This window comes from Cimex lectularius, unplaced genomic scaffold (genome assembly GCF_000648675.2).
Source record: "Cimex lectularius strain Harlan isolate CLEC.00 unplaced genomic scaffold, Clec_2.1 scaffold66, whole genome shotgun sequence".
Classification (NCBI taxonomy): domain Eukaryota; kingdom Metazoa; phylum Arthropoda; class Insecta; order Hemiptera; family Cimicidae; genus Cimex; species Cimex lectularius.
Window position 1 is genome coordinate 1,136,419 of NW_019392701.1, and position 25,689 is coordinate 1,162,107.

Sequence of the window (25,689 nt, forward strand, 5' to 3'; positions counted from 1 at the left end):
TTGGGAAAAGATCAATTTGTATCCCCATACAAAACAAGGGAAGCACTAAAGTATGTTCAAAGTGAACTTATTTCACATGCTAATAAGGTAATGCTCAAGATCTTGCAACATTAGATAGATAGATTCCAGCAATTCATGGAGCGGGAATGTCCAGATGTATAAGCTGGATTTAGAAAAGCCATATGAACTAGAAACTAAATAACCAATATACGCTGGGTAATGAAGAAAGCCAGGGAGTTTCTGAAAAACATCTGTTTCTGTTTTATTGACTAAAGCCTTTGAATATGCGGATCATAATAAATTCTGACAGATTTTTGGTGGTGTTCAGATACCAAGACATCTTGCTTGCCTCCTGAAGAATCTGGAAACGACTTAATAGCAACGGTAAGAACAGAGCACGGAACAACGGACTGGTTTAACGTTGGGAAAGGAGTAGGGCAAAGTTGTATACATTCACCCTACCTATTCAATCAACCTGTCGCATCATGCGACGTCCTTGGGGAATCCGAGACTGTTGTTAAATCGCTGGAAGAAACATTAACATTCTCAAATATGCAGAAGAGATGTTGATCTGCACTTTCTTGCGATCTCACTTTGATGCGAGGAGATGTTGAATATCCTTATGACGAGGGTGAAAGAAGAGCGAGGAAAGCTGGGTTGCAGTTAAACCTAAAAAACAAAAAAAACAACAAGATTATGGCAATCAGCATAATTGATAACTTGCAAATAAAGGGAGAAAAAGTGTAGGCAGTGACAGTCTTTGTTTTTCTAGGCGCGAAGATTATTGCACACGTTGATTACATCCAGAAGACGTCCACTTCTTAGGAGGAAAGTAATGGCAATTCTTGATAAAACAGTTAAGGGCAGAGACATCATACTGACAACAAAGGTCAGCACAGTTAAAGCAATGATGTTGCCAGTAGTAATCCATGGCTGCGAGTGCTGGACCATAAAGAAGGCTGAGCTAAGAAAGATAGATGCTTTTGAACTGTGGTGTTGGAGGAAAATTCCGAGAGTGCCTTGGTCTGCAACAAGATCAAACAAGTCCTACTACAGGCAAAAAGCCAGACCGCTCCCTTTGAGGATATTCTAGTAAAAGCAAAACTGAAGTACTTTAGCCACATAATGAGAAGTCAGGATACCTGGAGAAGAACCTGATGATAGGGAAAATGGAAGGCAAAAGAAAGAGAGGCAGACTAAGCCGACTGAACGAATAAACTACACAAGTGCATTTAATATAATTTTTAATATAATTCAAGACAAAAATTCATCTGCTTTTAAAAATTTCTCTAAATGTCGCAGCCTTAAAACTGTATTCCTAATTTTATTAAATACAAAAATTACATTTTCCCAAGATAATATGTAGTTGAATAGAAGATATTGGTTTATTAGAGGATTATAATTTCCGCATTATCCTTGTAACTAGAGCGAGTAATTTTGAGTTGATTAACCGGTGGAACAACATTCACTGTTCTATTTAAAACTTAAAGAATTCGTAGCAGTCATTTCAACCAGGGGCCAAAGCCCGCGTATGAGTCCGGCATACAGAGAAATAGTTCCTCGATATGTCCCACCTAATGGAAGGGTGCAATGCCTTGGCTCCATACAGAGAGCGCGCAGGAATGCTACCCTATTTGGGAATTATGATTGAGCATAGCAGCGAGTATCTGGTTCCCCTGCTACAATTCTTGTAGGAAACGGGGTTGTTATATTGTATATAGTAATAATAGTTGTGTATCTTGTGTTGAGAGGGTCGATGGCGGAATATCGAGTAACCCCCATCGACCCCCAATTAGGTTAGTTATATAATACGTGTAAAGGAAATTGAATGAATGGACTATAAATAGGAATGAAAGTATTTAAGAATGATCGTGGGTACGAATGGATTTGGAATTGCAGGCGTTGGGTGTTGAATTGACCTAGCCGTGGACAGCACCCTTCCCTCGGGAGCCTAACTTCGGTGAATGGACGGATAAGACTGAGGTCTCCTGGAGTGCCAATACTCGGGGTAGGTGATTCTTGAGTCTGCCAGCAGTTGACTTAAATAGCAAAAGCCCAGACTTGGCGGTGTACTACGAGAAGCGAATAGGCTCAACTATGCACGTGTTTGTATGTATATGTGCGTATTTGAGATTATATAAATCGAAATCCATTTCAATCAGTATCAGAGGTTGAGTTATGTATTAAATATTTACTTAAATGCCGGGAATCTTCGTTCGGTAAAACTGGTACCCAACTGGCTCGAGTCAAAAATTCATTCCCCGAGACCAGGTCATCGCAGAAAGTAAGATTTAATAGCTAGCTGGACGGGGGTTCGTCCAAAAACCAATATAGCAGGAAAGATTGAAAATTTACATTGGTGAGAATGACCCTTGCGGTAGTTAACTTTCATCCTCAAACTCCTCATTGGAAGTACCTGTTTTTTGTGTGCACACTTTCAAAAAATTTACCAAACAGTGGTATGCTTCGAGCCGGACCGGACCTCCTTGACTCCTTTTTATCTCGGAATCCGCTTGAAAATCCCTATTTAACATGGAAATACGACTGTCAAATCAAGCAAACAAATGTACGCACTAAGTTCTTTCTGCTTACGTAATTTAAAAAAAAACCGAAAGTGCTACCTGGTTGAAATGTTCATGACTTCCTTTTTTCTAAAAAACAATGGTTTTAATTGGTAATTATTAACGAAAACTTTCATGAAATCCATATTTGAGTTAGGAAAAAATGATAAAATTTCCCGTGTTAAATACAGGTTACAAAGACATGGAGGAACGGATTCGAGGAAAGGGGTTCGGATCGCCCCTTTCTAATGGGAGACCAGGATCAGGTCTACTTTCACTTATCGGCATAACTCGTCAAACCACATAGCCCATGTACTAAATAAGTTCCCCTCTTCCATATTTCTCTTAAAATTAACCAATGGCATATTGTAGATAATAAATAATTTAAAATAAATTAATGTATTTCTTCTAGACGAAGAACACACAGCCCGATATAAAAAATTTAAACTGGTTCGAATTGTGAAATAATTGAAAATTTTGACTGCCACACTCGAACCATGGCCTGATTAACCGCGGTTTATTACGCACCAATGCAGATCTACTGTTCTGTTTATGCTATAAAGTGAAATTATTTGAAATGTTAATGAATGGAGTGAATGCGAAACATTCCGCAACGCTCATTTTCCTTAGTTTGGTTTATATAAGAAATCAGACAACATTCTACGACTTTAATTGAGTTTCATGCATAGTTATTAGCGGTAATTGTTACTTCGTGACAAGCATTGGCGTTAGAAATTTAAGAAAAGTATTAAATAAACATTATTTTTACGAATGTGATTAAGTTTTATTAGAAGAAGAATAATCAAGGATAGAATGTGAGTTTACTTTTTAAAAAGTATTCATTGTTTAGCTTTCTCATTGTGCGTCCATGTTTTTATTGTCCTTCAGTGTCCTGTTTATGTAGTTTTTTTGGACATATTAAACGCATCTCTTTGTTCCGTGTGAAACAATCGTGCGATTAAACTCTTACAGGGATACTAATTATCATCATCACTTTTTTTCTTTTTTGACTATTTAAATATTACATACATTACGCATATAAACTGCTCAAAACTATAATATTGCCAATTTTGGAGTATTTATTTTCCCTAGCATTTTTATTTTATTTTTATTATGAATTGCATCAAAATTTATTAGAGATTATTATTAATTATTACGTAAGGAAAATTTAATTAAGGGATTTTGAAAAATAAGAAAATAAAAGGTTTTAATTCCATAATTTTATTTATTGGACACGATAATTTTTTTAACAGCCTCTTCGAAATACATTGTCAGTATTTTTTAATGTCGTTAACCAGCATTTATTATTTTTCAAAAATAGAATGGCAACCTATTTAAATATTTCGGCATTTCTTTTTGAGGTCTGCGAGCTGATGGACCTGTGGTTTGGTCTTTTTCGATCTTCCCCGGTCAGCCCATCCTCGTTGTTTTGCCAGGTCGTCATTTTCACTGGTTGGTCTGCTCTTTTGTGAGGCAAAACCCACCACCGAACAAGACGAACGCGTCTGATCGATGAAAATGTTCCGAAAGGTTCAGCACCTCCAGAACCCTCAAAGGTAATTTATTTATTTTAATACTTTACAGGGGGATGACCCCCCCCTCGAATCAGTACAGTCATATTACAATATTTAAAATTAAAAAAATTCAAATATTAACAAAATTAATAAACTAATTATAATTATGACGACAAGCATTTACACATTTCCACATACACACTCCAATGATCCAAATATATCTAAATTAAGTACGCCGCAGATTTCATTAAAGGCCTTTTGAAGGTAAGTCATTATACCAAATTTTTCGTAATTAGTCCTATAAAACTGGGTATAAAAACTTGCTGACGACAACTGTGAGCAGGGGCATGGAAATTTATCAGATTGAGAAGTTGCGGACAGGAGTAATGGAAGTAATCTCAGAATATTTGATTAATGTTGCAATTCTTTAATTTACTGTAACATAACAACCTTTAACATGAGAATGAATATGAATTGTTAACTTAGTTTAAAACCTTTTCCCAATTTAACATGTATAAGAATTTTAGGTTGTTTACACATAAAGCCCGACAAGATATAGCCCACCCTAGTATTTTGTCTACACATTAAAATTGTGAGTCTTCATTAATTTTTTTGTTAGCATAAATGACGTTTCCAGTATAATTTTAATTAAATCTTGATATTTAAGATTTGTAAAATTTTAATCCCTGGAAATAATAGTAAATATTGACTTTGAGGTGGGACAAAAAGCGAGCACACCTGTTGTTTGTAAACAAACATAATACCGACCAACTGAAAGAACAAATGGTATTTCCAAAAAGGCAAATAGGTGGAGGATATAAGAAGTGGCATCTGTAGCAATAAAAAAATCTTTCTCACAGAATGAGCAGTATGCAATAGATGCAGATGTGGATGTATTAGGCGGGGTGTGTTTTATACTGCGCCCTTGTATTCCACGTCCTGTGCTTATCGCACACCGGTGAGTCCTAGTTCATCAAGAAACTTGATTAGTAGCCCGGTCTCTTCTAAGGTCGCATTTTACGCTCGAAAACACTTCCTCATGCAGGCAAGTGTAGCACCACGGTTTGTTACTAGGTGTGTGGGTGTTTACTCTGCTTCCTTACAGAATCTGCACGTGCTGGATTATAGCAATCTTCTTCAGATTCAGTGTACAGTGTCCTGCTAAGAATCCTGTTAGGAGTCACAGTTTTTTCCTCCTTCCTTTGATACATTCCGTTTTTTCTTTCCTTCCAAAATTTGTTAGAAAGTGCTTGGATTGTTTGTGTCCAATGAGCAAGTTCAATTGTTCCTCCATTTTCTTTTTATCCTTCTGTCTGAGGTTTTCATTGATTGCGTGTATTCCTATGCTACAGAAGGGCTCGGATTTTATCAGCGGTATTACAACCCCTCTTCTTGCAAGGGTATCCGCTTTCTCGTTGTCTTGTACTCCCACATGTCCTGGAACCCAGCAGAGGCTGAGTTCGTTTTGCATACCTAATTTGCTTAGTTTTGCAATTCAGCACCATCTTTGAGCTAATGGTGTTTAAACTTAGCGCTTTGATTCATGGCTACCTGACATGATAGTTATAATATTCTTGTTTTTATATCATTTAGTCAGATTGATTTGGGTACATCTCTCGAATGCGTGGATCTCTGCTTGGAAGATACTAGTGCGTTATCTCATGGGTTCTGAGTATTTGGTTCCAGGAGCGAAACTTATGTCCCCGTACCTTCTTGCATTCTAGATCCGCCTGGGTACTAGTTGATGGTGCCATTCTTAAAGGAGGTGTTTTTCTTTCTTTACAATTTTTTTGGTGCCTAAATTTATGTGGAAATTTTGATTCAACTCAAACGTCCTGTCATGCCATCTCTTGGGGGTCATGGTCTTTCATTAGACTGTTTATATCTCTGAATTTTAGTTTTATTCCTATTGGAGGTTTCTCTTTGATAGTATTAATAATAGTTTTCTGAGCTGTCCTCATTATCATGTAGTGAAGGGGGATTCGTTTTGTTATTTATTCTACTTTATCGGCCTAGGCTTTGATGCCATATGTGAGAATAGGTCTCATCATCATGGTATACATCGATAGCAGGGTTTCCGGTCTCCATCACCAATTTTTTCCCGCTATTCTTCTGCTCACTATATAGTATCTAGGATTAATAGTAAAATCAATTAACAAGGTACACAAAGATAGTACCAAGTGGATAATTTGTATTACATTTGTCCTCCTGTCCATACAGCGAAAATGGTACAAGTATGTTTTGAAAAAGAAAAAAAATAAAGTGTTGGAATAACCAGCTAGGCCTCCAGATTTTAATATTATTAGAGTGAATGAGAGAAAGAGAGAGAGAGAGAGAGAGAGAGAGAGAGAGAGAGAGAGAGAGAGAGAATGAGAAAGAGAGCGATATTAACTAAAGTTGTAACATTCCTTCAGTATAATGGCTGAACTTTCTGTTGCAAAAACCTAAGTTGATCCAAAATCCTAATTAAGATGCCTTTCATTTTGTTTTACAATTTCCTCTTTACCCTTGACTTCTTACTTACCTCAACAATCACCCTCCTCCCTCTCAGCGTAATTAGTATTTTTTCCGATCGAAAGTTATTACGACTGACTTTCTTACGAGAACCGATTACTGTTTTTGCGCTAAAAAATACTTTCGCCGACGTTGAATAGAGGTGGACAATGTTACTTGCGTTGCTTGACGTTACGTGAGAATCTGAGCCGTTGCGTCGATTGCTAAGAAGAGAGATCCAACCGAAGGTGCGATTCCAATGTTATTTTCAACTCACGCGCATACCTTGACACACAACGTCAGTGACGAGTCTTCCGATGCAGCCCAATTCCGTGTGAACGATGTTATCTGAGTCCTTAGAAACGAGCTCGGCCACCGGCAAAGGGAAAATATTAAAAAGGAAAATTAACGACTACACAATGGGCTTAGATTATTTTTAATACTCACGTCCATTTTATACAAAATTGTATATTAATTTTATAATTTGAGAGCCGAGAAATTCGTCTCCTTGCTGGAATTCATGTTTTGACTACGAAAGGAGTTTATAAATGATTTTGAAGTAACTGGTGCATATTCGCGACAGACAAGGAATTGTTTGTTTTCTATTGCAAGATCCGTTCTCATTGAAGCGCTATTGTTTAAGGCATTAAATTCTTTTTTGTTAACAAGTTTTCCTGATAACTGACGGAAAATCAGTAAAAAATCGAATAAGAACGTGAACAAACTCTCTCTCTCTCTCTCTCTTTTACGCCGCCTTTCCATTATACGAGTGTTACCTTCAACAAAATCACTATTATCGTACTCCCGCAGGTCGTCAACCTCAGATTTTATCTCGAGAACAAACCTAACTGGTATCCACACACTAGACTGAAAATAGTAGAAATGAACTGACTACTGTATGAACAATGGAAATTAGAAAGTAAACCTCCCATTCTGAAAACGAATTCGCTAACAATTTTCAGAAGTCAGAGAGTAGAGCATGGACGATGTGTTTCTACTTCACATAGCTGAAGAACAGACTTGCGGTTTTTGAACTCCCATCAAAAGAGAGAGAGAGAGAGAGAGAGAGAAAGAGAGAGAAGAGCAGGATGAACTGTGAACAAAAAAGAGCTAGACAAAACCTTTAGTTATTTTGTCCTTGTTAACTTAAAACACTTAGCAACTCAAAATGTACAATTAATTAAGTAATTTATTATATTATATATAACTAATTTATTATAAATTAAGTAATTTATTAATTTTTAAATCGAGCACTTTCGGTGCTGAAAATTACAAATCCTTTATTCGAAACGATACACAAAAAAAAAAACTTTAATTAAAGAATTAACATGTGTGGTGTTTAGTGACCGTTAGTTAATGATTATTTGTCGTGTTGAGAGTGGCCCTCACAAAACACAATAATGACACATCTACACAGAAAACAAACATTTTGAGCCCTGAAGATGATCTCAATAAAGATCGAAACGTGGTACGATACAGAAAATGTTTTTCTAACACTACGTCACACCAGACTTCAGGTGTTCAAAATTGCAAAACCTTTACAATAGATGCACCAATTATCTAGTTTAATAAAAAAAATTAAAAAGAAATTAAAATTTTGGGTCAAAATTTTTACATTTTTTGAGGACTTGCGATGCTCAAAATTGCAACTCCTTTACTCCATACGATACAGGAAAATTCTTTTTATTTAAAAACAATAATTTAAAAAAATTAGCACTTCCGTGCTCAAAATTGTAAATCCTTTACATCAAACGATGCACAAAATATTGTTTTTAATAAATAAACAAATATTTAAATATGAACTGGAAAACAGTTGCGACGTAATTATCTACATATATTGATTTAATATTGGCAATCGTTGCGATAGGTGATTAAGTCCCTTGGACTGAGACCTGGTGAAAAAGGTTAATATCCACGCTAATCCAATTTCATGGTCTCGTTCCCGCCTGGAAACTTTGTTTCTAGTCTTCATTGAGTGTAGATTCAACGGTGGGAAAGATGCCAAGGCGATGATTTCCATTCTCTCGAACTCTGTTGTCACTTATAACAAAATTATTTTACCAATGTGATTTTTTGTCAGCCTGGTTGTAGATGAGCATAAATTGTTAACAGATGTACCCATAACGTTATAATATGGGGTGTGCGCGCATACATACATTTATTATTGTACTGTAATAGATATTGTCTTGAATGGGAACATATTATGTATGTTGACGTCGTACCCGGATACTTGATTTAATGTTTCTTTTCGTTTTTTAAAATATTTCTGTTGACAAAACTTGCCAATTCTTTAGACCTTTTAAGCTTCATTAATATGCATTAAAAACAGAATAAACGGTACAAATAGACTCACACCTCACAACGATTAACAACAATGCTCAAACAAAGCAGAAACGAAGGGTGAATTGTATACATTTGAATAATCACTTGACGTGAAAGGATTTATGCTTGTATCTGAACCACTTGTATTTATTTACATTTGAATTATTCATTTTGGAGATTCGACTCTCATTAATGTGCAAGAAGAAGACAACAAAAAAAAGGGTACACATCGCGTGCAAGTGTCAAACTTGACCTTCGCAAAGTGAATAGGATGTCGTATGTTAATGTGCAGCCTGTCCCTAAAAAACGATATCTACACCCGGTTACCTCCCTTATTTCCATCACGATTTGCACATGATGTGCCTTAATTTTTCTACGTTTGTACAAAAGGAATTATAAGAAGTCTTTTCAGAGGATCTTCGGAAGAGGTCAAAACAGAGAAAACTTCCTTACGGTTTTCGCCGAGCTTTCGACAGTTTTATACTGTCATCTTCAGGGCCTGTTTTATTATCATATAAACAAACAATTAAAACATGAAAAAACAAAAATTACAACAATAATTGGATATCTCACTTTAAAACCTTAATAGGAAATTAAACATTATTAAGCTTTTAAAGTAAGATATCCAATTATTGTTGTAATTTTTGTTTTTTCATGTTTTAATTGTTTGTTTATATGATAATAAAACAGACCCTGAAGATGACAGTATAAAACTGTCGAAAGCTCGGCGAAAACCGTAAGGAAGTTTTCTCTGTTTTGACCTCTTCCGAAGATCCTCTGAAAAGACTTCCTGTATCCAGCAGGTCGATAATCTAGTTCATCGTTACAAAAGGAATTATAGTATATATTGTACGTATATAAATTTACAACTGGTTTTCAAGTAGATCTGTTTCTACACTGCATTTACTGTAAAATTACTTTTTTTTTTAAATTGCAATCTAATGTTATATATATTTTTAAAATAAAGACGTGACTTTTTATAGATAACTAAAGAAATATAGTCAAGGAGAACTAGAAATGGTTCATGAACCATTGGACTGGCACCGGGCCACTTCCTGGGTCTGTCTCTACTCGCTGGTTTTTGAGTTTTCATACATATTTCCGCTTTGCGCCATCTTAGGCGCAAGGTAGTGTGTGAATGTGAGTTTGTTTGTGCGTTAGTAGATTTTAGTAACCTCATCCAAGTTGACCCTTGTAATTCCTTTCAAATATTTGACACTTGATTTTGACAAATCTTTCTGGTGCATATGCGTAACATGCGGCAGTAGCTTTGAAAACACAAATGCACATGAACACGAGATAAGTTGTGTTAAAACAAAAAAATTAACAAAAGACACCAGCAGGTCACAAAAAGGGTCCGAATGGAGATGGATCCAGTAAACGGCTTCATTGACATAGAAAGGGCATTTAATAACAAATTAAAAACTTATTTTTTCAAAAATTAAAACATCAAAAACATCGCCCTATATTTTGAAGCAAATTATCCGGCAATAATGAGTAAAATTGGATCCGTCTTGAGAGAATTTAAAGCAATACAATTGAACTTTCTTTTGGAATTTAGTTATATTAATCCACAAACTCCAGATATTTCCGACGGATCATACAAAACAAAAACAAAATAGTTTTGATATCAACATATTTCTCGGATGTCCTGCTTAATTTCGTAAATAAAATTGCTACCGAGGCTGCAGAGTGTCACATTAAGAGGTTGGCTATTAGTTGGAATAGATGTATTGTTGATGCGAATGATTAAATGTACACCCCCTCAGAGGATCTAGTTATATAAATTTACCAAAATCTTTTAGAGCAACCAAATCAGTCATAAACGTAGAAACATCATTTGCTTTAAATATTCGATAATGCCTAAGTTCTTTCATACTAAATCACAACGAGTGGTATCCTATTCAAATGGCCAAATTGCATATAATTTTTCCTATGTAAACATTCCTACACCACTAAATGTTAAAATTTTCGAGTCCGTCAGCAATTTATCCATCAATGTTTTCGTACTGGATGAAAATAATAACGTTTATCCACTTAAAATTGTAAGTCGTGAAATACCAGAACATCGGGACTTGTTATTGGAAAAAGATTCAATTTTTCATTATTGTGTGTAGAGATTAGTGACCGTTAATCGATAAATATTCATATATCGTGAGATGCGGTCTGGTGTGATGTAGGTTTCAGAAAGACATTTTCTTTATCGTGCCAACGTTTCGATCTTTATTGAGATCATCTTCAGGGCTCAAAGTGTTTGTCTTCTGTGTAATTGTGCCATTCTTGCACTCTCAACACGACACGCAAGAATGGCACAATTACACAGAAGACAAACAGTTTGAGCCCTGAAGATGATCTCAATAAAGATCGAAACGTTGGCACGATAAAGAAAATGTCTTTCTGAAACCTACCTCACACCAGACCGCATCTCACGATATCTGAATAATTTTTCATTATTGTTATATCAAAAATTTTCCGAGGCTTGTCGGACGGCAGATCAACAAACATGAGCACTCGTTTTTAATTTGTAAGAGGTGTTTTACCCACTTTGGCAAAAGACATTCGAATAGTGGTACAAAATTAAATATTCATCTACATATTGCACAGAAATCAAACCTGTTCGTGTTGGCCTCCCAGAAATAAATGGTAATCAAATACCTCGGGTTAAATTTGAAAATGTTTACTACACTCAGAGAGTCCCTGTTGTAATATATGCCGATTTCGAAAGCGTTCGTAAGAAAATTCATTCATGTGAGCCAGACAGAAAAATCTTACACCCGAAGCGTACAGAAACACGAGCCTACAAGTTTTGGCATGTACATCAAAATTTTAGAAGATTATCCCTAATATCGAAACATGAAATTCCGACAAATCCTGTGATACGTGGAGGTCCAACCGCATGTGGTAAATTTGGTATAAATGGTATCGAAAATTGCAGGTGCGCTAGCAAATGTTTACAATCATAATGAACCATTAAAACAACTATTACCCTTTGAAAGGCAGGAGTTTAATAGTAGTGCAACATGTTATTTGTGTAACATGCCTGCCTTTACTGATATTGAAAAGAAAGTACTCGATCATAACCATCTCAATGGGAAATATAGAGGAGCAGCCCATAACTCATGTAATCTTAAATTAAGGAGTCATGGATTTGAGCCCGTATTTTTACACAATCTGTAAATACGAAGGTCATTTCATCATTTTGGCATTAGCTACGGACGGTAATAAAATTGATATAATTACAAACTAGGAAGAGATTTATATTACTTTTTCAAAATACAAAAATGGAATCTGAATTCATTTCATTGACACAATCGATTAATGCAGGAAAGTTTACAATCTTTAACCGATAATTTTCCTCGAGATCAATTTTACAACACTAAAAAGTTTTTTAACGAAGATGAACTGAAATCAGTTAGGAGAAAGGGAATTTTCTGTTACGAATTTTTAGATTATGTTGCTAAATTAATTTTTTCCTATCTTCATGCAAAACATAATTTTTTTAATTCGCTGACTTGGGTGCCGGTTCCTATCAGGATTATACGGGCAATGTTTGGACAAAATTTATTATCATTTAATATATATCGGGCGAATATTTCGATCTTTACCTCAAAACTGACGTTTTAATCTTAGCCGACGTTTTCGAAAATTATCTTGATGCTTGTATGGAAATTTATAAATTGGATCCTGCATATTATTTAAGGACCCAGTATTAGCCTGGGATGCAGAGCTCAAGCGCAACCACTCCCTACAGGCGAACTTCAATGGGTCGATAAAAGTGTAAATGTAAGTGAAATTGATAATGACGGAGAATACGGTTACTTTTTTGAAGTAGGTACAAATAATCCACAGAAAATACATAATCACCGTAGAGACTCCCTTTGCTCTCCGAAAGAGAAATCCCTTCAAACGGGAGATTTAAAAAACTGTTAACGACGCTAAAAGATAAAAATAAATTCACTAATTTCGTGGTCCGCTTGACCAATTAATATATTACAATTAATTAAGGTTTCTTAGTTGAGTCAATGGCACGAGCGGGATTCGAACCCACGATCTTCGGCTTGATACGCCGCTGCTCTACCACTTGAGCTATCATGACCTCGATCCACTCGGACACCAACTTCCCATCTCAACCGCACCTTTTGAATTTTCCCTCCTTTTTGCCATTTTTCAAATGTCGTNGGGGTCGAATCCCGCTCGTGCCATTAGCTTTTTTATCTCAACTAAAAACCTTAATTAATGATTTATATTAATTTTGGAAAACCCTTGGAAAATGTCAGGAAAAAATGCAAATGAAGTTAGTGAACAACGAAGGAAGATTACAAAAATTGATATCGAAGCTTTCCTTTAAAGATAAAACAATTTTCTCGGAAGAATTGTGTGTAGTACTTTTAAATCATGAATATATTACTCTCAATAAGCCGATTTTTGCTGGAATGGCGATTCTTGGTTCTTTGGTAAGTGGTTGTGAAGTATTAAGTGGTCTCGTAAAATTTGATTATCCGTCATTGTCTTTGAATCGATCGCTTAATTTCCTTCCAGTCTGTCCAATATATATGTATCTCCGCATGTGACGCTATAAACACCGTTATTATCTAGCCGGTCAGTTGCATCTGTGTTGCTTTTTGGCAGTTTACCTGTGATACTGTTGGTCCTTAGTGATGTCTTCAGACCGAATTTGTTGAACAAGTTTGTTAGTCCGTAGGTTTTTTTTCTTATGCATACTGGTTACTAACGCCCCAGCGACAAGCGACGGACCCAATGATATTCACTGACAGACAAAAAATTCCACCCACTTGCAATATAACTTGATTTGTACATATTTTTATATATTAATCAAAGTTTCACGTTTTTTAACGTTTAATAATTGAGTGTTTGTCTAAAAAAGTAAAAAAAAAAGTAAATTGCTAAGGAAAATGAAAAATAAAAAACTTAAAAAAAGACGGACAAATAAAATTTGTACTAATTTTGTTTTAAATTTTTAATTAACATTTCAATATCGCGTATTTCCTCCTCTTTCTTTAATTACATCTCGAAGGCGCCTCTACCAGTCTGGAAATGTCTTTGCTGGAGGTTAGCCTATTCTTCACGAAGAGTCCTTTCAAGATCGTGGAGTGTATCAGAAAGTGACCCTGATGTTAAGCTGTTGGAGGTACGTTCGTACTATGCGAATAGGAATAGGATTGTCGCTGATTTCATGGAGGATAGGCAACGCGTGATGTTTCAATATTTCATCCTGATAGCGAGTGGCCGTCAAAGACCCTCCACGAACAACAGCCAACGCTGTGCGACTCCCCATTGAAATCCCACACCATCACTGTGCTACATTGAAAAGGTTGGCTCAGGGAAAAATTACAGGCTTCGTAACTTTTATTTGCCTTCTCCACCCTCTTTCAATGGCTGTGTTCTCGAGCAAATGGGAGCCGTGTAATTCTGTCTGTTCTGTTCCATTCTTGTCCTTTTACGGGGTGATACGCCAACAATCCATATGGATTTAATCTTCTTGGGCAGTGCGTTCAGGAATTTGGAACCTCGAACTTTCTGGAGCTGATGAATCGCTTTAACAAGAGAAAGGTGCCGGTTTCGCAAAATTCTCAAATTCAAAAAACGGTCATCCTGTGGTTCTGTTACCCTGGGCGTCCAGAACCGGGCCTTCTATGGTAGGACCCAGTTTCTCGACAACGTCTAACCGCGTCTCGCAGTGTTTCGTAGGGAACTCCGATGGTAACAGCCGCTTACCTGATGGAATAAGAGCCACACCACGCGCAACATCCTCAGCACTAAGTGGCATTTTTAAATGTAAAATTGGTATTAAGAAAACAAAGATGAACCCATGGGCAAAGAATTGTGAAATTTAAACCCCCAGTAATTAGGACTGATTATTCGATCTCTTCCTAGAGAGGTTTATTAAGTATCCTTATCTAGAATTGTAGTTATGCTCATACATACTTTAGGCACTTTGTTAATACAATCAAAAATATATGAAAAAGGTAATGTGAGTGATTTTAATCTTTTAAACGCATTTCTGCAATCGGGATCGTAGCCTAACCCACAAATGATTCTTACTGCCTTTCTTTGGCTGGAGAAAATCAATTTAGATGAAGCTGAGTGACCCCTTACTAACATTGCATAACTAATACGCGCATGAACAACTTAGAATTGATTATATACTTGATACTTGATTATATAAACATCGTAGTAAATATGGACTAGAATTTTTTGTACATTGAAGAGAGGGTGTGAAGCTTCCTTGCCAAAAAATGGTATCGGTTAGCTAAACTAAACAAATTGATATGGGTAGATAAATTTTCTGAATTCCAGTTCAAGTTTAATAGAACAGGGATGACAAGTTGGATTTAGGGATTTTAAACTGGAGAAACGTTTCAAAATGAAATAACCGGTTTAAAATAGTTTAAAACATTAACGATAGAACAGAATGTCGTTATCAGTGAATGAGTGGTCAATACACACATTAGTGTTTTTTCCTATGCTATATGGCCCCTTTTACACTATTATTTCTTCTTTTTCCAAACGATATGTTCTTCAAAGAAAGAATTTCGATAACAATTCGATTTTATCTCTCCCAATTTAAGTAATTTAAGTAATATTAAGAAATAAGAAGTCCCTTAAATGCCATATGTTTTCAAAGAAGGCGGAAATGGATAAAAAAGATGTCTTGTAATCCAAGTCCAATCATCCTTCCACTTCGATTATCCCCTTTCGGATACCGCTAAACACTCTTATTGTAGGTAAAATAATTGAATAAAATGCAAATCAATTTACGAGAGGAAGAGTGATGTGAAAGGTTTTGTGTAGGGTCATGGGCGACGTCCTTGAGATTAACTTTGAGTTTTCGCTTTCTCGCCTGGAGTGGAGAGGGATCCTGTTTCAAGTGTAAGCCCTACTCCATCCATCCCCTCAAGACTCGCGAGTCCAGGACCACTCCAGAGAATCTCGTGCTCAGTCTCACTATAACACCAGTGCTAACACCTCCAAAATCACCTGGGATTCCCACAAAACAAGGTAATTCTCGCGTTTTATACCTATTTCAAATCATAACTTTAGTTTAGTATTACTCACTGGGTGAGACAGAAATGTGACATTTTCAAGATTGGACACATTCCGTTGCACTCATATGGAGAAGGTTAAATTGAATTTAAATTGTAAATGGTTCGTTTTTTGTAACACAAATCGAAATTTCGTTTATTATTTTTTTTAATCCATTGAAAAGTGCGTTGTACGTGAGGCGAATTGTCGAATTTATTTTAAGATCGGCGGATGAAAATTATTGCCGCGAGTGGGACTCGAACTCACGACCCCCGGATAAGTACCACTTGAGCTATCGTGGCTTAATTGTGGGTTCGAGCCCCACTCATGACACTAATTTTTCATCTCAGCTACACTTTGCATATAACAATAAAACTAATAAATCAATTAAAAATAATTACTTTGATTAAAATGACGAACTAAAACATATGTATTACCGAAGGAACCAACAAAGTTGTGTGTTTGCTTCAATCCACCCGTTGAAGTCTCCGGAGACTTCGTTTCTTCGCCACGCCGGCCGGGGGTCCTTTTCAAATCCTGGCTTCTAAAATGTAAAAATTGTACAATTGATAATATAACAGGGCGCTAAAGAAGTCCGTTGGCTCAGAAAGGAGTGGTGCATTTCCTCGACGCTGGCACACCACTCCCAGCTGGTTTGCACAATCCTTCCATACAGTTAAAAGTTAATATTAACTCATAAACTAAGGAAATAGCACCCGTTGGTAAATTTGCTATGATATTTCCACTTTCTCTATCGAATGATTTGTGGACAGATAAAATATTTAGCAACTGTCGACGTTCTGTTAGTTTTTGGGAATCGAGGAAGATTGCAGCAGTTAAATTGAATAGGTTTTTACAACCGTTCGAACGGCAAATTACATTATTTTAATTGTTCAAATAAATTACTTATCAGCAATTGAAATGTAATAAATTTTGAATTGAATAAATAGTATAATATTCGACTTAATATACTGAAGCGAAAAACTTTTTTTAAGGCTGTTTTCAACCTTCAAATAAACTCGGTACATATATTGCAAACAATCATAGCGATTAATTTTTTATTTGCATCTAAGTAAGAAAAACCTTCTGTGATCCTCTTAAAATATCGATTTTGCACTATTACATTATACATTTGAAAACACTTTGACCATTAAAAAAATGTATAAATAAATTGGCTATTAACAATTTTAAAACCCCGGTTCTACGTATTTGTTTGTCACATTTGTTATTTAAAAAGGGTCGAAAGTTGAAAGTGGGAATTACATTTGTGGTCAGTAGGGATGACCTCAGCCGCTTGCTCTCACTCGTGCCGTCTGGCAGCTGGCAAGTAGAAATTTAAACTCTACACTCTATCACCAAAAAAACTAATAATAATAATAAATTATTGAAGATTACATTGCAAAGCTTCTGTGGACGAACTTTATGATGTGTACAACAATAATTATTATCTATCCTTTGGATGCGATGTGTTCACAGTCTTTGTCGGGTTACATGGACTTTCTAGAGTCAGTTAATTTCTCTAAAATCTTGTTTTGGGTCATTGGCATTGGAGTGTGAACAGGGCCAGCGAGTGCATAGTGATAAGAGAAATCTTTTCATTAAATTGTTAGTTTTCAAATTGAATCAAACACGATAGGTACATCGCTTTGGTAAATGAATTAATTACGACTTTTAAAGTCTGATTAAAAATGTATTTAAGTTTAACCTCTTTCTCGTATTTTTTATTTTTTTAAAATACATCGGCATTGTATGACCATATAATTAGCTGTTGTATTATGGTTATAATTCTAATGAGGCCTAGCATCTCGCCATAAAAAAGGATACATCCAAAAATGGATCCATTACATTGGTCATGGATCCATTGGATTGTTGCCACCTTCATTCCTGTCTTATCAAAGGACACGACTGACAGAGATAGGAAACGACAAAAATCAAATCATTTCATAACTATAATACCTGATTTGTTTTGATTAATATTTTATTCTTGACCTTAGTCTTTACAATTTAAACGATCAAGTGCAAAGTTGAGGTTTATGCGTTGGTCTATTTGGTTATTATTTTGAAGTATTTCATTTGTTAGGATATTTATAATTTGTAAAACAAAAAAAATTGTTCAGTCAGGATTATCTTCACTTTTCTTCAACTAAATAATGTACACTGGAGCAATAAACAAAATAATAAGTTTAACTACCAATAAAGCTCTCTTTTTGAGTTTGAAATTATGTTGCAATAAAAGAAAAATTGATACAAAAAATTGTTTTTTTTTAAATTAATTGATTCTTAATTTCATTTATTCTTACTTCTTTCCTCCAGCCATTATAATGCCGGCAATTGGAAAGTACTTCTTGTTATCGAGTGAGGAGGCACGAAGATTTTACTCCCGCTCTTCCGTATTTTTTCAAGTCACTTGTGTTGCAAGGATCACCCTTCGGGTTGTGCAACGGTAACCTTAACACCCGATTAAATAACGTACAGCGGGGCGTGCGTACATTTTTTCTAAATCGCCTAATATTTGATCTTCGAAAAGGTCAAGGATTATAAGAGGCTTCCGCAAATTTGCCCCTAATGCAGTTTAAAGTTTAAAGTGACATAAAAGGTTAAATAGCGATTCTATTTTACAAAGGTAAAAAAATACACAAAAAAACTTGGATTTGCTACTTCCTATGTACGCCTCATTGGTTTGTTTATTTTTTTAAAAATCTACATGTTTATTTTAAACACTATCTGTATCACTATATTAAAAACTATCTGTATTTTTAAAATAAATATTGTATGAATAATAAATATTGTACAACCATATAATTAACTGTTGTATTATGGTTATAATTCAAAAGTGCCCTAACTTCTTGCCATAAAAAAGGATACATCCAAAAATTATATTGGTCATGGATTTGTTGCCCAGTAGCTTGTAAGATTATTATTGAGATCTTTGGGGTGAATCTGTAGATTGGTTGTTTCCGATCATTTCTAGCGTATTTCGGTCTGCCGGTTATTCCGCCGAAAATATTTAATTTAAAATTTACGATAAATTTTGGAGAAGGCCAATGCCTACTGGTATACTGACGGCTCAAAAGCGGGGAGAGGCACTGGAGTTAGAGTCCCCGAGGTGAGTCTGAAGAGTGAACTAACTTTAAACTTAATTAAATATGCTACAGGTTTTCAGTCTGAAATCATAGAAATTGAACAATGCTCCAGAGAAATCTAAAGGCTAGAAACACGTTCCAGGAGATAGCTATCTTCTCTGACAGTGGCGCTTAAGGCCTTTTAAAGGCAAAAAGCATATGGAATTGTTTCCATGGGACCCTGGGCATTCGGCATGGGACAATGAGAAACTGGACATTTCGGCTAAAAAAGGAGTCAGTATTAATCCTCTAGGCCCTGTACCCTATTGTGGCCTAACAACTTGTCACAAAAAAATGCCACATCGAAAAATGGATCCTTAATGTGATTCATAGAAGGGCCATCCGCAAGAATTACAAAAGAATCCATGAACAATGAATCAATGAACGGAACAGAACCGGGATTTTGGTTGGACCACTGCCGTCTAAGGAGGCACCTGGTCCGAATATGAGTATTGACAGATGAAACACTGTCCAGGAAGAAGAGCAGACCGCAGAACACATTCTATGTTTTTGGGAGGGTAGCTGTAAATTCTTGCAAGTAGGTGAGGAAAGGCCGCAAAAGGAGCCTCTGGTGAGACCATGGGGGTTGACTAACAACCTGAAGCTGGCCAGTGAGCTACAAAAAATAGATCTTCTCAAGTCGGGGTGCGGAAGGCCTTATGGTCTCCTCATTTATCCTTATCTCTATTGTTATAATTTATTACATGAACATAATAAATGGGTTCCCCTGATTAAAGCTGAGCTTCCTGAAGAATCGCAATGATAGCTCTGGTCCCATTACTTTTCAAATCTGGAATAGTTAGTTTTATGTGTGTTGTGTAAATTTTGTGCGTGTTACGATTTAACGTTGAATATATGAAACAACGTTAGTACAACTGGTCAACAAAAAGATCCATTCATCATTCTTTTTTAACGTCCAGTTCGTGTAGTTGATGTTATTTGTAAGTTGAATATGAATGAGTGACTGAATTGAAATTAATATCAATGAAACAACGCTAATTCAACCTTCCAACTAAATACCGGGTTGCAAATTGATTTAATTATCAATCTTTCCGAACGTCATAGTCATAGTTGATAACATACGAATAAGAGGATGAGTGAGTGTTTAGAGATTTGACTGTTTTATATTTACCAAAAATTGTAGTAAAAAAAGGCAGCGCGAATGACTAATGGATAATAGTGCAGATCGGTGATCTTTTGCAAATCGGTGTCTTTGAGCAATCTGTCAGAGAAAAGCCATCCTCTTCACGGATGAGTGCAGATTTGGCCGCTTATCTTTCAGACGATCGGAACAAGAAAACTTTCAGCCGACTTTTCGTTCTGGTGTAAGGTGACGAAATATTCACGTTCGCACCGAGCCCAGTTTGTGTCAAGAATGCAATTTTACTGAAGCCGGTGGACAGACAGTTTGCCCCATTTGTTGGTGAAACCAGTTTCACCCCAGTTCCCCGTGTCTATCCGGGCTATTTGTAGCAAGAAATAATTTCCGAAAGAAATAAGCGCGAATGGATTTCCGTGAAGTTTGGACCAAGCATGGTCGATTGCGCATCGTCAGTTACGGACTTCTTTTCCTTTTGCACCCCCCCCCCCAAAAAAAAAAGTGGTAATGAAATTTAAAGAAAATAATTGGTAATCATTTCAATGGAAATATCTAATCAAACAGCATAAATTAATTAGGTAAATAATTTTCCCGGCGCCGACTTCATTTGTTCTCCTAAATTCCTAAGAACGTGTACATCACGGAAAACTGCGACAAGACTGTTCAGACTGATTTTAAACTATTCCTAGATAATCACCGTGACTAGATAGATAGATAGATAGAATTTATAAATTTGACTCGCGGATGTAACTTAGTCTTTTATTGTCATACACCTATCAAAAATGAAATAACGTTTATTATATAACATCCTGCAAATTTCATTCACAAAAGACATGGCATTGCCATCTGCGGTGTTATTGTTTAGTTAAGAACAGTAAATTAAATAATTACATTAAAGAGAAAATAAAATTATTAGACATCCGCTACAAAAGTACAAAATAAAACTGAAATCAATAAGCTAATAAATAGACAAGTGCTTTCCATTTAATATTAACAAAATAAAATAAAAATAAGTATTTAATATAAATATTGCTAAATATCTTCAACTAATGGTCGCATAAATGTCAACAATTACTGCAAAATATCATCATCATCATTTCCATTCTTAAAGTCCATGCTCTCTTACAGCAAAATTTGACTTTAGTTTCCATTTAGATATTCAATTAGCTCTTGTTCAGGGAAATTTGCTTTATTTAAATACCTCTGTCTTATTTCTTATACGTGACAGACTTTGCAATGATGGATCGTTTCTAATTTCTGAGCATTGCATGCGTTATGTTTGAAGCCCACGTTATATCTTTTGTAATTTAAATTAAGTAATTCACCCCTGATCTTAATAATCCGTCCAATATTATTTATTGTATTAATTATCATTCAAATAATTTAAAAAAACATTATTATTTAGGATTTTATAAATAATAGTAAATTTTTAATTCTGGGCCTTACTTAAGCATAATATTTTATGATTTGCATAGATTTGTTCTCTTAATATTTTAAATTAATTTTCCCAATTGTTAAAAACTATTGCACCACTTTCGTTTTTTTTATGTTATGGAGATCTTTTATCCAGCAAGAGTTTATGTTTATTGCTTCCATTGCTAATAATTTTGAGAACCTGGTATTTGACGTTTGGAAGGCTTTAATAACATAATTATGGTGCCAATCTAATGAGTATATATAGTGTGGGACTAGTTTTGTTTCCAACGTAATAAAATAATTTGCAGTATTACGTGGCAGCTTTAATACCTTTTTAATAAAGGGGTCGCCGGTGGTCGCAGCGGTCTAGACGTTGACACGGCGTTCATCACTGTAAGGTAAAGGTTCCGGGTTCGAATCCAGGGCCTTGCGTTCGAACCCTATATATTTACAAATAGGCTTTTTTTTTTAAACCGGCACCCCCGGGGTTGATATGGCCTCTGTTTGATTGTATAGGAACCGGCCTGTTTACGACCTGAGCACCGCGACCAGTATTGGCCTATTGTGCATCCTATGACCTCAGCTGTTGCGAACCCTCGTAAATAAATAAAATTAAAAATAAAAATAACGAACGTAATCAATTATTCCAGTTTATTGTACACCTTCCAATACTTGCGCTCCTTACAAAAAATAGCACATTGTTGAAAAGTTCTATTTTAGCGGAAACAAGAATTTAGTTTCGCGCTATTAAAAAATTCCAAACTTGATTTAGACAATTTTTTGCTTTTGATAATTTGATATATAAATGTTTACATGAGCCTAAATGCGGAGTAAAATAAATGCCAATATATCTATATGAGTTTACAACTTCTATTTTATTTTTATTTAAAGGACAGTTTTGTGAACGAGAAGTCCTCCCCGCATTACGGCAAACCAAAATTTTAGATCTTAAGTTTATTTTGAAATTCCATTTATTGCAATATTCTTCAATGGCGTTAACATTAAATTGAAATTCCGCCCGGTGAGAAGAAACCATAGCGATATCGTCAGCAAAAGCTAACAATTTTGTTTTTGTACCGTTTATATTTATTCCTCCTGTCAACACTACATCAGTACCATTTATAAAATGTGGAACAATAATGGACTTAAGAAAGCACCGTATTTCACTCCCATACTAGTTCTAAAAGTACTAGATTATATCTAATATATGTATTTTTGTTTCTTACCGCAGCTTCATTTTCGTAGAGATGTTTAATCATTTTCACCATCTTAGTAGAGAATGCTATATTGTGTGGTTAGATACGTAGAAGGGAACTTTTACTATTTTTCAGAGGATTTTGGATTGGGAAATCTGGATGCGATCATAGTTGGAATGTTTGATTGAATCCCACATTTCAATGCCGTATGTCCAAACGGGTTTAACTATTGTTTCGTATGTCAGTCGTTTGTTGTGAAGCGTCAGTTTTGATCGTTTGTTTAGGAGTCGTGAGAATGTTTTGTAGTGTCTAGTCAGTTCCTGCTGTTTTAGTCTTGTATTCGAAGTTAGTCTTTTGTCGATGTACAGCCCAAGGTAGCGGACGTGGTACTGTAGGAAAGGATATGTGATGTGGGTATAGTGGTGGCACTATTCCAAGTCGGAGGGTAAAGGTTATATGTTGCCTATTGTCTACATTAATTTTCATCCGCTCCTTTTTCAGCCAAGTTATATCTTGATTAGGTGAACCTGAAAGGAGCGATCTGAGAGGACGGAATCTTTAATGGAGGATAGAATAACAATATCATGCGTAATTGATTAAATTATGCAAAAATTTGGTTTGGGTAAATATTTAGGTGATGGCAAGCATGACTACGCTAAGGGATGAAGATTATGTGTGTAATTTACCTTTAATACAATGGCCTTTTGAGAAATGAACCTACATGAACTTTCCTCCTTGCTCCTGCTCAAAATATTAGCAAGATTATATTCTGAAAATATTCAAATCATAGCGCTGGGGGTTCTGAATTGTATTAAAAGGTTATTAGTCGAGGTAAGGATGGCAATTTAATTTACATAATGCTGGGGCGAATTGACAAATAAAGTAAAAAATATGTACAGGAATGTCAAATTTTTTACGCTTTAACAATGTATCGTTTTATTGCATCGAACTTGCTTCGTTATTATCCGACGATTAACCTGCCATTATATACAATTAATTCATGACTATGCAATTTATTCAACCTTTAGACGACATTTTTCTCTACGTTGTCAGTTTTTAGTTTATTTTCTTGTAGTTTAAATTATATACTTCGAGGCTGGTTTTACGAATACACAATGTCACGCGTATTCAAGAGAAAATCGATTTTTTAAAATGTATCTAATGCATGTTCGTCCATTCACACTTGGTGTTCGAACCGGAGACAATCTACTCAAAGCGTGGATTGGTTTTGTCGAGAACAATAGTTGAATTTGTAAACAATGAGAGGTGTAGTAAAGTTCAAAGTAGGCGCGTTGTCTCTAATCCTCGCCCACTGGTCCAGAATTGTGTAGAAAGTGTAAGGAGCGGAGGAAGACCGGTTTGCCAACGTGCTCTGCAGACGGTTTAAGGCGAAACGTGCTTCGGCGAGGCAGGCCCTTGAAATCCAGTGAAACAGAACACGTCTTCTTCGGTTCAGTCATGACCTACCATGTTACCGAACGCGAATATGATAAGGTCGTCAGTAAAAAAAAATTAATCATTCATGACAAGCGAGTCTGTTTGTCACGTTTTTATGGATACCAATGCAACGATACCAATTAAAATAAGGCTTTTTCCTCTCAGCTTCTGTTTTTAACTGGATGGGTTCCGATTTACACTACCACATATTTTTTATAGTCATTTTACTTTAATTTACTACTGACAAGTTTCGGCTTAAATCATCCTGCTGCTTTCGCTTTTTATGACCTTAATTTGATGTCAGTTGCTCAAATAACAAACCTTGAACTAAGGACAATTTTCTGCTTAAATCATCCTGCTCTGTTTCGCTTTTAGATGTCTTAATTTGATGTTAGTTTCGAAGGCGTTAAGATTACAAAAGCTTTTCATTCGGATAAGAAAAATTCAACGCCCTGCGTCCTGACGTACATCAATGTCGAAATAACAATGTTGCAAATGCACACGGACATATTCAATTGACAGTGAGACCGATGGAGTTTTTTGTCAAGTTTCAATGAATGATTCGACTCACCTACATCAATAATCCGATTTTTTTCCATCTTCAACTCTTAATCGGAGAAGTTTTGACATAAATCATCATGTTTCTTTTGGAGTTTTAATGTGTCATTGTTTTTAAATTGATGCCAATTCGACAGAAAATACTTACCCAATCCAAATTTTTCAGTCTGACATTCAGCATTGTCAAAGCAAGAGTGTTCAGTTTGCAATATTGCGCCACGCAACCGCAGATCTGGTTTATAAACGCTCATACACACTTTCAAGTGAGGTTGATCAAGTTATAAAAACGAGATTAAGTTTAAAAAACTTGAAAGATTCAGTGCACTCGCGAGTTACAAATCGGCCAAATCGGTCCGGAAAGGGGTTCGGCTTCCTTCCTTCGATAAAACGACATCTATTTGGTTTCACTTCTTTCTCCTTTCTCCTTTTCTTGGACTTTTCCTAAAATTTCATTTAATTATACATTCGGCCATGGAGAGTTGACATGTTGAGTTTGAAAAGACGTTGTTACACGCACTTACTGTAGATATAATTATGATCTAACAGAACACTAAAACCGGAGCATTCTAGTATAAAAAAGAAAGGTAAATACTTCTTGAGTAAAACTGAAACTCAAACGACCTTGTTCTTTATTAAGCAAGGAGGGAACATGTATAACTGGTTTTCTTACAACTACGGTCGATTATTATGTCTGCCCTCTTACTTAATATATTGGCCCTCGGTCAATGAGTCCCTGCTTAACCACCTCTAGACACGTTATCAAAATGAAACAATCTCCGAGCCTAAAAACCCTTTTTAAAACAATTAAATCTAGAGGCCAACAAATATATCCTTTCTTTTGTAATTTCATCAAGATATCGTAGAAATTGCACAACTACAACAAAGTTTATGACAACCTTTAGTTTTTATTTCTTATTCCGTAAAAAG

The 25,689-nt window shown here is 35.7% G+C and overlaps 1 protein-coding gene and 1 long non-coding RNA gene across 2 annotated transcripts in view; one reads left to right on the forward strand and one right to left on the reverse strand.

Moving 5' to 3' along the window:
• On the reverse strand, positions 1-25,535 carry LOC112126654. Its single transcript, XR_002910117.1, has 3 exons — positions 25,284-25,535; positions 24,911-25,203; positions 1-669 (listed from the first exon to the last, which is right to left on the reverse strand). It is a non-coding gene; the product is annotated as an uncharacterized LOC112126654 (long non-coding RNA).
• LOC106668918 overlaps positions 15,804-25,689 on the forward strand; it is an 18,732-nt gene continuing 8,846 nt past the window's right edge. The window contains exon 1 of the mRNA XM_014398108.2: positions 15,804-15,910. The gene's annotated coding sequence lies outside the window, so the exon portion shown is untranslated. The remainder of the gene's footprint in view (positions 15,911-25,689) is intronic.